The 15928-nt window shown below is 37.6% G+C and overlaps 1 long non-coding RNA gene across 1 annotated transcript; it reads right to left on the reverse strand.

Annotated features, from left to right (window-relative positions):
- Positions 1-740: 740 nt before the first annotated feature.
- On the reverse strand, positions 741-7393 carry LOC118357148. Its single transcript, XR_004820187.1, has 3 exons — positions 7273-7393; positions 6376-6466; positions 741-814 (listed from the first exon to the last, which is right to left on the reverse strand). It is a non-coding gene; the product is annotated as an uncharacterized LOC118357148 (long non-coding RNA).
- Positions 7394-15928: the final 8535 nt, after the last annotated feature.

Below are 15928 nucleotides of genomic sequence, written 5' to 3' on the forward strand. Positions count from 1 at the left end.
ATATTATATATATTTATAGTACATACACATGAATTACCAGTATATAATTAAATTTATATGTCTGTATTGAGGAATAAAAAGAAAAGTAAAATATTGTTATTGTCATGAAATTTTCTGTCATATCGTAAGTACCTGGATGATGAATTTCCCCAGAACTTAGGAAAATTTATTTAAAAATATAAAATATTTTCTATTACATCTGGAAGTAACACAACTATTACTGATATAATGATAGTCATAATAATAATAGCTAACGTGTATTGTGTACTTACTATGTACCAAGTGTTCCAAATACTTTACATGTATTAATAACTTCATCCTTGCAACTTTGTGAGAGAAGGGCTGTTATTGCTCCTGTTTTCTAGATGAGAAAACTGGAGTTCAGCATGTTTAAATCATTTGCCAGTGTCACAAAGATAGAAAGGAGCTTGGACTTAAGTATAGTCTGGCTGGCTGAAGAAACCAAATCCTTAACTCTCACTTTACTGAATGTTGTGTTAGTTATTTGCAAAATACTTAATGGATGTGTAATTCTGCCAGAGTGTGATGCTATTCCATATCAATTCATCACCAGTCTTTATGGCAGGAAGATTTATCTTGTGCATTACCACACAGAAAAGTGGAAAAACACAAAAGTTTACACTCTTCTTGATCTTCTACCTCGAGTCATTTAGGAATTTTGGCATTTCCTTCTCTGGCCTGTGGGCCATTATTTTTCATACTTACAATTCAAATTCCCACAGGAACAGTATTAGGAGGTTTTTCTTTTCCCTGGTAGAGAGCCAGACAGCTGACAGGAAATGCTAGGAGGAAACTGAAGAATTTGAAGAAGTTATTTCCAAAGTTCCCTAGCGTTCCTTTCATTGAATTCACTTTTTTTCTCTAAATGGTTATTTTCCTTCTCTCCTTCCCCACCCCCATTCCCCCTCAATTTCAGACATACAATGGGGCATTCCTCCTTCTGCTTCTTCAATCTCCCTCAGACCTAGCCCCTTAGTTTATCCTTTATGTCTGATTTCTATATTATTCTGAAGGAAACAAAAATGAGCTCTGTGTGGTGTAAATTTCATGGCACTACTTCTCCTCTTTCAAATTTTAGACATGAGCAAACGAGCTGCAGGACATAGGTAGCCCTTGATGTGCTAAGGGCAGTGGAATGCAGGCTGGTCATTACCTCGGAACCCAGAAGCTCAAGCTCCTCTAAAAGGCACCAATGACCACAGTGCAGGCAGGGCTGGTGGGTGGCAGACAGGAGCCGGCTGCCTCTACAGGGTGCACACACTCATCTCCCACTGTGCGTGCAAACAATGCCCCTTATTCACTGTACTGAAATAATTAGCTCTACTTTATTTCTCCTTTCAGCTGTGAGTTCCCTTAAATATTTTCCTTTGCACAGCAGTGCTATCCACCTCTGTACCCTAGCTCATCTCTCCATCTGCTAATTCCTCTGCAAGTTGGCATGCTGTCCTGAGGAAGGCAAGTGCTGCACAATGCGCTTGATATGGTGTGTTAACACATCTCTTGTAAGTAAAAGGTCAATGAAGAGAAGTTACAGCAGGTTGGTGACTTGCTCAGACAAAGCTGCACAGATGTGAGCTCCACGTGTGGACAGAAACCACACGGGTGGCATGAGTGGCCCTCTGAATTCAGATTTAAAGAACTGGATTCAGATGTTAACCCTTTTGGAGATATAAAACGATGCTCCAGGGGATTGCTATATTCTTAAATATTATTTTTGATGTTGTCAGAGCATCATATATTGTTACCTTTCCAAATAAATGGAGTTTATTTCCAAAATGATATAAAAGGAGCAATGTTTAGTGCTACTTCTGCTTGAGGCTACTTTAGTAGTTTATTCATAAATTTTACAGACATAGCCATAAATTATGAGAGTTTCAGTAGAGCTGTAAATCTACGCCGTGTGTGTGCATGTGTGTGTGTATGTGTGCACACGCACACATGTGATGTGTCCTTCAGAAGCCACTACAGGATAGATTTTCTGTGCCTTGGACCCAGGCCACAGATGCTGTCTGAGTGCATTCATTTTAAAGTGGTGTGAGAGGAGGCACTGTTGTGGAATGATCTCATTTATGATGTGGATGGGAGATGGAAATTCCAGTTCTGTTTTTACTTCAGAATACTTTTTGCTTTTTTGATTTCCATTTAAATACTAAAACATTTAAATGCACAACACAAGTAGATTTTTTTCCCTACCTTATTTCATACTTACCATTTTACTGCTAAATTACTTTTACTCAGTAATAACATATTACTACATGAAAGTGCTGCTTAATGAACTTGCAACACATTTTATTACCTGATGATCTTTTTACCCTGATCAGGTCAGTAGTTTGAAATTTTACAGTCAGTATAATATGTTGCTTATTTGACTTATTTCTATTTTTTTTTTAAAAAACACTTTTAAGTGGTAGACATGGATTCTTGTCAATAAAATCTTATACTAATGCTATTTATTTTTTCCTGGAGGATTCTGAATGTGCTTAAAGAGCTATATTTAGGAAGGGCCTCATGCAACATCTGGGTAGTTGTGTAGCAGCTGGGTAACAGAACATAAGGAAATTGACTCAAAGCTCAGAATGCTAATTAAGAAAGAGCCTGGTGTTTAGCTCCAAAGCCAAGGGGAAGGCAATGTGGGAGGTAATTATCCAATTTGGGATATTGCTTGGTAAAAGAGTTACTGTGTTAATAAAAATATAATGAAACCCACTTGCCTGGGGCTGCTGTTTATTTTTGCATATCTCCCCCTGGAGAGATCTCCAGGTGCAATGCGGCTCTGTGAGACGCGTTTTACCCTTTGCACTTACTCAATGAGAAGGTGGGTGTCTACTTCCTGAAAAACACTGAACCCAACACTGACATGACACTGGGAAAGGAAATGACATACAAGGATGGCAAGATAGACCTCCTGCTATTCTTGGCATTGGTGAGGTTGCTCTGTTGTACTTGGGCTTAAGCATTATATTCTAATTTTAAGAGAGATGAGTGATAAGAAGAATAAAAGAATGAAAAAGAAGAAGAATAAAAGAATGAAAAACTATAGATTATAAAATGGGATAGGAAAGTGGATCAGAGATCACAGTCACCGGTGTGGGGAAGAGGCATCTATACATACAACATTTAACTTAGAGTGAAAAGTGTATTGTGAATTCGGTGAGAATCACCTCTGAAGATGGGACAGCTGGAAACTGGCTTGGAAAAAAATAGAGCCCTCCTGCTTTTCTGTATACTTAAACAAATAAAGAGCTTTTAAAGTAAAAGTCATTTTTAGCACAGGAAATAATGGATAAGGAAGTTGTTTTTGGTCCATCTCAAAGGTTCTCTTTTCTCCTAAGGTGAATCAAAGACTAGTGCCAGAGCTTCTGCCCTCGGGTCTGTTCTGGTGTTCAGTATTTACAGCATTAGATTCTTTTGGGTTTCTTCTTATTTCCAGCTTACTCTCTCTGGTGCTTCCAATTGTCCTTTGATGCCCCAACCTCCTGGCCTTCTATCCATTAGTGTCACCATTCTTCACTACCCTTTATCCCTCTGATGGCCTCGCTACCTTTCTTATCAGCCTGAATTCCAAAACCAACCACCATGCCATTCCCAGTGCACACCCTGGGCTACCTTTTGCTTCTCTTATGTTGTAGAAATCTCTTAGCAAACCCGGAGCCCTGGTTAAACCCGAGAGTTGGATGCCCTGTGACTGCCTCAGCACAGCTGAACTTGGCTGGAGAAAACACTCGGCAGTGCTGACTGGTGGTAGCACCTTAAGCTTATCACCACCAACATCAAATGGGCCTTCGATGCTGCTAGACAATCATTCTAATTTCTTAGCTGTTTACTCGCCAACTCTCCTGGACATTTTATTTCATATCTTCTCTCTGCTCCAACCTCCAACACCCTCTCCCCCATCTTAACTCTCAGCTGGTGCCTCACTTCCTGCTTCACTGACCATATTGAGGCAAACAGAGGAGAACAGCCCCACGTTACTATTGCCCTACCTCGCCAGGAACCACATCCTCTTTCTCGGGGATACACTGTAGAATAACTCACTGTGCCAATCCCCTCACTCTTGCACATTAGATCCCATCCCATTGGACATGGCTCCAACAATTCTTTTCCCTTTCTTTGTCTTTCTTCTTTTTTCTCTTTTGCTCTTTTCAATGGCTACCATCAGCATACATACATGATACTTTTTTCCTTCAATTTCAAAAACCCTTCATTTGGCCCTCCTTCCCTTGCCAGCCGCCATCTCATTTCTTTACTTTTCTTTGTGTTAGAGCTCCTCTAATGACTTTTCCAAGCTCATGGTCTCCATTCCCTCTTAAGCCCACTTCAGCCGGGCTTATGTATTTCACCAGGACTGTACTTATCAAAGTTACCAGGGACGTCCCAGTTGCTAGAGCCACTGAAGAACTCTCAGTCCTCACCTTACTTGTCTTGTCCCAACTGCATGTTTGACACAGTTTTAACACTCCTTCCTTGACGTACTTTTTAACTTCTAGCATACCACATTTTTTGGATTTCTTCCTATTTTATCAATTACTCCTTCTTGGTCTCTTTCTTGTCCTTCTGCTCCTTCTCCTCCTAATGCTAGAGCACTCTGGGTTCCGTTCTTAGTTTTCTTCCCTTCTTTATATTTACTTTCTTGTTGTTCTCACCCAGTTCCATGGTTTTAAATATCATCTGCATGTTGATGTACCCTAATTAATATTTCCAGCCCATATTCTATTCTGAACTTCAGATTTTGTTATACAACTGGGTGCCTGACATCTCCAATTGGATATTTCATAAAAACCCCAAATTCCACATGCTCCAAATTGATTTCCTTTGATCTTCCCCCCCCCCCAAATCCGGCCTCATCTGGTCTACCTTCAGTATTTCTCATCTCAGTCAATGACAACTCCATTTTTCCATTTGCTTACATTCAAAACCTTGGAGTCATCCTTGGCTCTTCCCTTTCTTTCACACTCTAGGTCCAACATACCAAGACATTCTGTTCTCTCTACTGTGAAAATATATCCAGAATCTAACCACTCTTCGTCTCTAACACTGCTGCAATACTTGCCTATGCTTTTTCCTTTTGCTTGTATTGGACTCCCAAATGGTCTCCTGACTTCTACTCCTGGGCCCTAATGCTTTATTTTCAACCTAGCAGTCCACCATAAAAGGTAATTTAGATCATGTTGCTTCTCTGCTCTAACCTCGTAATGGCTCCCATATTTCTCTAGTTACAAAATAAAATCTTTACAATGTCCTAGGAAGACTGTATTAGTTTTCTAGGGCTGTACCACATGCTCTCTCTGAAGGCTCTAGGTAAGAAGCTTCTTTGTCTTTTCCAGTTTCTGGTAGCTTCAGGTGTTCCTTGGCTGCATGGCTCCAATCTCTGCCTCCATCTTCATATGGACTTCTCTCCTTTCTCTTATAAGAACACTTGTTATTGTATTTAAGTCCACTCGGATAATCCATGGTAATCTCATATTGAGTTCATTAATTTTTTTGCATAGGCAAAGACGTTTTTTCAAATAAGATCACATTTACAGGATCCAGGGGTTAGGATGTGAGCATGTATTTTTGGGAGCTAACATTCAACCCACTACAGAGCCCCACCTACTGTGGACCCCTATTATCTTGGACCTCTCTACCACTCTCCCCCTTGATCACCTTGTTGCAAAGCATACTGGACTCCTTGACTTCTTTCAAACATGCCAGGCACTCATGGATTAGGGCCTTTTCACTGGTCGTTCCCACTGCCTAGAACACTCTTCCTCCAGATATCAACATGGCTCACTCTCTCATGCTACATTCTCATGAATTTTTCTCTCCTCTATTAAAAATTGTAATGCCCATCTTCCATTTCACCCTGCTCTTATTTTCCATTTTTCTCCCATTCTGTTTGAATGGGCAATTCTTTTGCTTCATGTGGTGTTGGCTGGGGTACTAGGATGGAGATGGCTTGAAGGTCCAAATGGCTTCAGACATATGGCTGGAAGTAATTTCTGGCTGCCAGATGGGAGTTCAGTTGGAACTGCTGGCAAGGGCTTTGTTCTCCTCCATGTGGCCTCTCTATTTAGCTTCTTGAGCTTCCTTACTGGTTGTTGGCTGAGTTCCAAAAAGGAGAATTATAAGAGGAAGAAAATAGAAGCTGTCAGTCTTCTTAAGGTCTGGGCTCAGAAGTACGAGAATATTACTTCTGTAATCTTTTAGTCAAAGTAGTTTCAAGGGTAGTCTAGATTCAAGAGGAGGAAGAATAAATTTTACCTCTCACTTGAGGGGAGGGTAGAATATTTGTACAGGGAGGGAAGAAACTTATGGTAACCATCTTTGGAGACTATCTACCAAAAGTACCTTCCTGGATCCTTGATATCATACCATGGTATGGCTGCCCACCAAAATGAACAGCTTTATCTTTGTGTTGATTTCTTTTCATCCTGCCACTGTGTTATTGAAGAGTTTCTCTGATCTTAAAAAAAGCAAATATATAAGCAATATTTTAGGATTTTAAAATTAGAAACATAGATAAATCAGTTCCCTAGCAATCCTCAATATTTTTGCATTAAGCTTATGAAACCTGAGATATCTACAGTGGGGTGAGAGAAATCCATTGGTAAGCCTTATAATTGGCAGCCAACCTCTTGATAATTGGTTCATATTTTATATAGTTTTATATTCAAAGAAATTACTCTTTGACATTAATATTGTTAGTTGATAGAAATCTGATCTATAATCATATAGAAGAGGAAATCATTATTATAAGTAATATTTTAAAGGTCTCAAACCTTCCAATGATGGTTGGATTTTAGAAAAATCACAATATATTTGGGTAAGACTTTATGCTATTAGCTGATAAATTAGTGATTAAATAAAAGCATATTGAATGGAATCTAAAGTTTACTGCTTTTTGAAGATGTTTTCCACCTTTATTATGATACTGCATTTCCTTAGAAAATATGGAGAAAATCTCTTTTGCTTATATCCACTTTTCTAACTGTCTTACTCAGTTTGGGATGCCATAAATAAACTACCGTGGACTGGGTAGCTTAAACAACAGAAATTTATTTCTCACAATTCTGGAGTCTGGAAGTCTGAGATCAGGACGCCAGCATGATTAAGTTCTGATGAGAACTCTCTTCCTGGCTTATAGATGGTTGTCTTCTCATTGTATTCTCACAAGGCAGAGAGAAATAGAGGGCATGCTCTCTGGTATCTCTTTTTATAAGGGCACTAATCCCATCATAAGCCTTCATGACCTCGTTCAAACCTAATTACCTCTCAAAGGCTCCATCTTCAAACACCATCACATTGTGTGTTAGGGCTTCAACGTATGAATTTTGGGGGGACATAATTCAGTCCATAGCACTGACTCATTCCTTTCATCTCTCCATGTAGGTTCTATTGATAACGTATGAGAATAGAACAAATGAGAAGCAAAGAACACCTTCCAATTTAAGTTCTATAAAATCAATTTGTCAGTCAGCAAATTTTGTTCATTTGAAATCCTTTGGTAAGCTTATTCTTTTCAAAAGAGAAAATTATTCAGCCAGGGACATATAAGATTGGGAGAATAGACCGAATAACAGCCCCCAAAGAAATGCATGTTCTAATCCCTGGAATTTGGAGCATGCTTTCTTGTAATGCACAAGGCACTTTACATATGTAAATGAAGGTATAGACTCTGAGATGCGGAAATTATCATGGATTATTCAGATGGGCTCAATCTAGTCACATGAGTTTTTAAAAGTAGAAGAGGATGGAAGAAGAGGGGGTCAGAGAGATGCAACATTAAACGAACTCAACTTGCCCTTGCTGCTTTTGAAGATGCAGAAAGGGAAAACTCTAGAAGCCAGGAATGGTCTTCAGCTGATAGCCAGCAAAGAAACAAGGACCTCAGCCTATAACTGAGGTACAACTGTACTGTAAGTACAACTGAGGTACAACTGTAACTGTAAGTACAACTGAATTCTGCCAACAACCCAAATAAGCAGGAAACATTCTCCCCTAGAGACTCTAAAAAGGTATACGGCTTGCCAATACCTCTATTTTAGTCCTATTTTAGTGAGACCTGTATTGGATTTCTGACTTAGAGAAATTCAGAGTTTGTACTGTTTTTAAACCATTAAATTTGTGGTAATTTGTTATGTTGTAATTAGTTATCACAGCAATAGAGAACTAATATTTGGTTATGAATTGAAGTCCTCCAAATTACAAATGCCACCCAAACATGGAAGAATTCTTCACTTTTAATGAAAGAGAATCGATGAGTTTGTTTTCACAACTATTTTAGAACCATCAGATACATGTGAAGAATCACTGTAGCAATCTGTTTGTTGAAAGAATTTATATTGTTTTGGTAAACTTTGGCTTTTGCCATATTTCTATGAGAGTCAGGAGAGACTTTGACAGACAAAATGACTGGATTGGGAGAGTAGGTAGGTAATGTACAACACCAGGTATAGGAGTTGGTGGGAGTATCTGGGAAATTCAGAAGTTGTACAGAGACTCAATCCCATAGTTCTGCTATAATATTCCTTATTTTAAAAAGTGGCACCTTAATTTAAAAAAGAAAAAAAAAGTGGCACCTTGGTTTTAGAGCCATGACAAGAAAAGGCTCATAACCTTGTTTTCAATCTCCATCATGCCATATGCTTGCCTGCAGAGGTGAGAGACATCTGAAATGCTGTGCTTTTTTGGTCAGTGTATGAAAGAACCTGGAAGTTTCACATTCTTATGAATTTGATTGTCATGAAAGTGTGGTGTAGAGCCAATGATGTTTAGGCATCCTGCCCACCCATTTAGTGATCAGCCTTGACAATGATTAAATTAGCCTCAGTAGTGACTTTTTAACATAATAAAATTTCTTTATTTAAAATTTAATTAAAAGCCCTTTTTATCTATGAATATTATTATTCAATATACCAAAGAATGGATAAGAGAAGATAAAAGCTTATAGGAATTTCAAGTAACTTTACCAAAGGAATCATTTATTTATTCTACTAGCCACTTATACATAAGGTATACCTCTCTCATGGTAATCTTATTTGTTAATATTTTTCAACTGATAAAGTTGATCTGAATCTATTACTAAGAGGCTAAGGATACAAAGAAAGTATGATGATTATTAAAGCACATTAAGTATGTTTTAAAAATAATCCCTTGTAATAATAATAATAATAATGTCATTTTTTGCTAAGGTACTATTTTTAAAAAGGAGAGGATTCCTATTATGGTAAGAACTTGAATGACTGCTGAGTCTTAAGCTCCAGAGTAAGGACAAATGTGTGAATCTGGAGATCCTCATTGGGTAGAGATGCTCTCAGTGGCTCATAAGTCAATCTAGAGTCTGTGAATAAAGCCACACCATTTTATATGTTTACTTCACCTCCTTTTCTTCCCTTTTGTCTTGTGTGACTAATAAGATGTGCAATCTTGAAAAATTAGTAGGTTGCCATTGAGGTTTCTCTGCTTAATGACACACATCCTTTATTAATTGAGTTTTTTCTCACACATTTTGTGTCCTATCCATTAGCCCATCTAGGAGGCAGTGTGTTTTTGAATTCTTATTTTTCTTACTCTATGTCTATGCAAGATATTTGGTTGTAAAGTTAATATTCAGAGTAGGTGCTAAGAAGACTTAAAGTTCAGGTTCTTGCATTTTTCAGTTTTATAATACATAGAAAAGTCACAAAATATCATTGAGGACTTACCTCTACCATCTAGCCCTTTATTACCTCTCTGACTTCCAAGACAAAGGCACCAAGCACCAAGTCAAAGGTGATCCGGGTATTGCAGCATTTTAATTACCTGAAAGCTAAGATAAGCAACCATAAGTGGACTCATTTTAAACACACTGAGGAGTTTCAGGTAAGTTTTTGCAGATTGAAAACAAAGAAAAATTGACACCAGCTATAAAAACATTTAAAAAAGAAAAAAAGTCCAATTTATCTTTTATGCAATTCTGCACTAAGGAACATTTCAGCTTTAGCAGAGGAATGATGAGTCTAGAATTATCAGGGGGGTTGTTTCACTTCAGGTGGATTATGAGGAATACAGGAAAAATTAAAATAAGACTATTTGCTGAACTGTAGTATATTGCATTAATTCTCCATCAAATTTGAGTCCAGGTGATAAGTTATTATTTTTTGTGATCACAGACACATGGTGCTTCTTCAAGCTTCGTTTTCCTTATCCATAAAATGTAAATAATAATATTGCCTCTACTTAACATGGTTCAGGGGAGAGATACTGTGTGTAAAAGTAGAAAGTATGGAGCACTGGGTGTTATACGCAAACAATGAATCATGGAACACTACATCAAAAACTAATGATGTAATGTATGGTGATTAGCATAACATAATAAAAGAAAAAGAAAAAGAAAGAAAGTATTTTACTAACCATAAAGCATCAGGTACACTGAAACATTATCATTATCAGCACAAAAACTTCTTAGTTTATATTATTTATTTAGCTTAGTGAAAGGAATTATTACCTCTTTTTAAGAAAAATAGGTACTGTTTGTACATTTTTGGTACTTGTTGCCTTTTTGTGGTAGAAGAAAACTTTTCAAGTAATATATTTTCTTGACTACAAAGGTCAATTTAAAAAAGGAAGGCAATCTTCATCTGTTAAAATGTACAGCGTTGTTTGTGGACTGAAAGTGTTTTCGTGAAAATGCAAGTCAGTCATGGCCAATTTGCTTTTTATCACCTTTTTGAAGAGTACTGTAAAACAGAACAGTGCTCTAGTTATAAGTATGTAACTTACTGGTTTCACCTACAAAATGATCACCTCTTATAAGTGGCACCCAGACAAAAAAATCAATATCAGCAGCTCTCAGAAGCCCTCTATTGTGCCTGAGCCCTCATTCCCAAGAGTAACCACTTCTAACAGTTTACGTTAATTTTGCCAATTTTTATACTTTATATAACTAGAAAATATTGTATATACTCTTGTGTCTGGCTCCTTTTGACATGATCATGAGAGTCATCCACACTGTTATGCAGAGTCATGGTGTGGTTATTCTCAGGGCTGGGTCATATTTTGTTGTGCGAATATACCACAGTTTGTTTATTCATTATACTTTTAATGGGCGTTTAGGTAGTTTCCAGTTTGGGGCTATTATCAATAGGGTTCCTAGGAATATTCTCTAGTACTGTCTTCGTTGAACATATGTACACATTTCTGGTGGCTGTAAGGTAATTCATGTTCAAGTTTCATAGATATTGCCAGTTTTCCCACCAACTAACTTTCCCACCAAGAGTACATGTTAATTCCTGCACTCAATCAATCCTTTCATCAAAATTTGCTATTTCCCTTCTAGATTATTTTATTCATGCTTGTTTATGTCTAGTTATATCTCATAGTAGTTTTGTTTGTATTTCCCTGATGATAATGAGATTGAGCACTTTTACACTTATTAATTATTAATTGACCATTTGGATATTCTGTTTTTGCAATATCTGTTCAAGTTTTTACTAATTTTTCTATTAGGTTGGGTTTGTTTTTTTTTTGGTAATGATTTGTAGAAATTCTTCATGAATTGCTAGGGTCTTCTACTTGCAGCTTTCCTGTTCACTCTCCTATCATTCCTTTTGATGAACTTTTTTTTTTTTTTTGGAATACATTGTGTAAAAGGACTCCCCCATGAAATTACTTAACACATCTATCACTTCATATATTTCCCCCCCCCTTTATTGGTAAGAACATTGAAGTTCTACTCTTTTAGCAAATTTCAGTTATACGATATGGTCTATCAACAATAGTCTATCAACTGTAATCACCATGTCATACATTAGATACTCAGACCTTATTTATCTTATAACTGAAAGTTTGTGCTTTTTACCAAACTCTCCTGTATTTTAATACATTCAAACTTATGAATTTTTACCCTTACTGTTTTTTTCTGATTAATAACTCTTTGGCTAGTTTGTAATAATGAAGATATTTTCCTATCCATGACATTGTTTAATAATTGGAAATCAGTACCAACAATAAGCTATACAAAGGTAAAAACAATTCAGCTGGGTTAATCAAATGCAATTAAGCAAATGACTGACTAATGAACACGTAGAGATGAATCTTTTAGCTTAATAATCAGTCACTTTAAATCATGTCAGTTTTTTTTAGGGTGAAATAACAAGCTTGTTTTTCCCTTTCTTGTATATCTAATTTCAGAAATATCAGATTACCTGCAATGACAGGCTTTATCCTTTCCTACACACCATCAAAAAAATTAAAAAAATGTAGCCCTTTGAAAGATTGTAGAGGACACAACTTGCAAATGGGACAGTGTGAATGATTTCAAGGTAGGAATTAAGAGACAAAGAGAAAAGGTAGACTGGTTTGTGACTAAAATTTTGCAGGTATACATTTATATTGGAAAAAATCAATATAACTTACTCCTCTGTTTTCATCTGTGGACATTTCTGGTAAATATTGAAGTTCAAGCAATTGCCTTTTGGTGTATAGGGGTTCCTTCTTTGCATGTCGAATGTTCTTGAACACCAGACTGAAACAATTCTCTTCATCATTCTCCCCTGGCCCAATAAAGCTAGTGTTTTGACATAAGAATAGACTTAACAGATTTGGTCAATTCTATTTTTTGCTTCTGGTGTTAGTCAATCAAAGCAAGCATGTACTGTAACACCTACAGTTGATTTGGAAATATTTGCCACAAATCAAAAAATACTTGGGAGTAAGGATTTCTTTGAGTAAGTATTTGGGTTTGGATGGGAGAAAAAAAGTTCTTTGTGATTTTTTGTGAAAGCCCTTGGAAGCTGAAACATGCTTTGAAGTTTAGGGATTTTTTGAGGATAAGAGTTGGGCATGAATTGTCTGAGGGTCCTATACAGGAAGAATGGAGAAAGATTAATTAAGGTACTTTAATGAAATGTTTTAACTACCCTGGTTCAAACGGCACAGAAATCTTTACCTACTGGGTTGCTTTCTCTCATTCTTATGGGAATAGACCCGGGGGAATCAAATGTCTCTGGGGATAAATGCAGCCTCTCTACAACTTGGTATCTCTCTCTTGGGACAGTCCTCCTTCTCTGGATTATTTTGGTTGTATTGTCTCATTTGCTGTCTGTTTTTTAAATCTATAATTAATGCCCCCAAATATTTGGGAGTTTCAGTTTATGTTTTTCTTGAGGGGTTAATCTGACTTTGTTTCTGTATAAGAGGCTCTTTATTTTTTTCTAGGCCTTCAGGTCAAAAGGCAAAAGTTAAATGACCCCCACACAGGAAGAAACTAAGAATCAGAGTGGACACTGAAGGCTCTAAGTTTTCTTTATCTGTTTTCATACTTCGTCTTTCTGGAAGAGTCTTAAATGAGGATGGATCTGGGGGCTTCCCCACTTTAAAAGTGCCTTTTAAAGATCCAAACCTGAGTTGCACAATTCATATTACCAGCTACTTTTCTGACCACTTCATAATGTGGCATGTCATCAAAAGTCTATGAAATTAAAGCAGATCCTTTTTAAATTCCTTATTGTGATGTGTAGATAATAATGAAGAAACACTAGGATCTGCATTTTTATGAAACTTGGATTGTGGAAAGAGTTCAGCAGTGGGTCACTGAAGGAGACCAAGCAGAATAGAACTTTCACTGGGATGTTGAGAAATAAAATAGAACAAAGTCATGAAAATGTGATGGTGCTTTAAAAAGTGAGTTCTTGATTATTTTATGGGGGATGAATTCTAAATGAATCTTTGAAGACCTCCAGTTAGCACTTGTTTCCACCTCACAAAGAACAGCAAAGGCCCCAGAACATGTTGGAGCAGAGAGTATTTGGACAGTGGAGATAAGCGCTGCTGAGTTATGATGTAACATATTTGTAAGGGTCCTCCTATAGCCTCCCCTCAGTCCGCTCCATAGGAAACTCTCTCTTGAGCATGTGCTATCCCTTGACATCACTTGGGAGGTTGTGATATTGATCCACTTTTAAAACATGACACTGAGGTACAGGTCGGTGACCTGTACCTCTGAAACAAATAATACATTATATGTTAAAAAAAAAAAAAGAAGAAGATAGCAGGAAGGGAAAAATGAAGGGGGGGGAATCGGAGGGGGAGACGAACCATGAGAGACGATGGACTCTGAGAAACAAACTGAGGGTTCTAGAGGGGAGGGGGGTGGGGGGATGGGTTAGCCTGGTGATGGGTGTTAAAGAGGGCACGTTCTGCATGGAGCACTGGGTGTTACATGCAAACAATGAATTATGGAACACTACATCAAAAACTAATGATGTAATGTATGGTGATTAACATAACATAATAAAAAAATAATAAAACATGACACTGAGAAAACAAGCTGTCTACTTCTGCCTCCAATTCAAAGGACATCCCTGAAATAGCTGTTGGTGGTAGAGAATTTAGGTCCTAGCCATCTAACATCCACCACACCTACCTGTTTCCAATAATCCCTATAACCCCTGAGCTTGGTTCTATTCTTTTGTATGTGGGCAGATTTCTTCCCTTGATATAAGAACTCACGAGTGAGTTTTACTGATGATAAGGAGTTTGAGTCATAACACAGGAATCGGTATGTGATGTCTTTGAGCACACACACGTGTGCTTTTAAGGACTTCAGTATGAACTAGATTGCTTTGGCTCTCATACTAATTTGTTAGCTTCTTTTTTTAAAAAAAATATTTTATTTATTCATCTGAGACACAGAGATACAGAGAGTGAGAGAGCATGAGCAGGGAGAGAGGCAGAGGGAGAGGGAGAAGCAGGCTCCCTGCTGAGCCAGGAGCCTGATGTGGGGCTCAATCCCAGGACCCTGGGATCATAACCTGAGCCGAAAGCAGATGCTTAACCATCTGAGCCACCCAGGCGCCCCTAATTTGTTAGCTCCTTGAAGGCAGGAGATTTTTTTAAATCCTCTATTCATCCTACTTAGCATGGCACTTTGCATATTGAAGATGGTGAATACTGCAGAATGGATCATGTTTCTATAAGTTGTATAGCAGTGTTTATGAGTGTGGTTAAAGACCTTGTTTCTGGAGTCAGATAGCCTGGATAGATGGCTGGGTGTTCCATTTGACTGCTGTGTAACCTTATGCAAGTTACCAAACCTCCCTGTGTCTAGGTTTCCTCAACTGGAAAATGAAGATAATGCCACCTATTTCATAGACTGTTGTGAGCATTAACTGAGCTAATATATGTAAAGTAAAACCATGCTTGACATGTGATAAGAGCTCCATAAGCATGAGCTCTGTTTTATTATTATTAACTACAGTTTACAGGGGGCTCTCCTCTCCAGTGACTCATTTGATTCTCCCAAGAATCCTGTGAAATATGAAGGACATATATGTTTACTTCATTTTGCAGTTGGAAGGATTAAATCGTACAGGTTACAGGTGGCATGCACAATAAATGCAGACTCCCAAACCAGTGGTCTCATCATCACCATGTCTTGACCATTACACACATTCTATCATCCTAGAGAGAATTTAAGAATGCATGAATATTAATTTATATTGTTACAAGAGAGAATCACAGAGATGTAGGAGCATTGGCTCCTGAGATTACACTGGGAGCCCACACTGACTTAATTTTTACCATGGTCATGTGTCTGATTAGAGAGGGAAGCAGCGTAAATGGTGTGAAATATATAGGAGGCCACTCACATCTCTACAGATGGTTAGACATGGCTCTGGTTCCCTCAGAGATGGAACTATTCTCAGCAATGGTGAAAACCAATTTGGTCCTTAAAGGCATCTCATTCTTGGGGAACTGTACAGAAACAAGGTCAATATTTCTGTACAATTTTTTTCCCTGAGGTTGTTTTACCAAAGTCTTCTCTTTCTGTCTCTGTCATGTCCTCCTTTCTCTGCCCGATGCCTAACTTGGGACTTTGCATATAGTAGCTGTTCATTAAATAATAGCTAAACAAATAAACAAATGACTAACCAGTATATGAGTA

This window comes from Zalophus californianus, chromosome 7 (assembly GCF_009762305.2).
Source record: "Zalophus californianus isolate mZalCal1 chromosome 7, mZalCal1.pri.v2, whole genome shotgun sequence".
Taxonomy (NCBI): Eukaryota; Metazoa; Chordata; class Mammalia; order Carnivora; family Otariidae; genus Zalophus; species Zalophus californianus.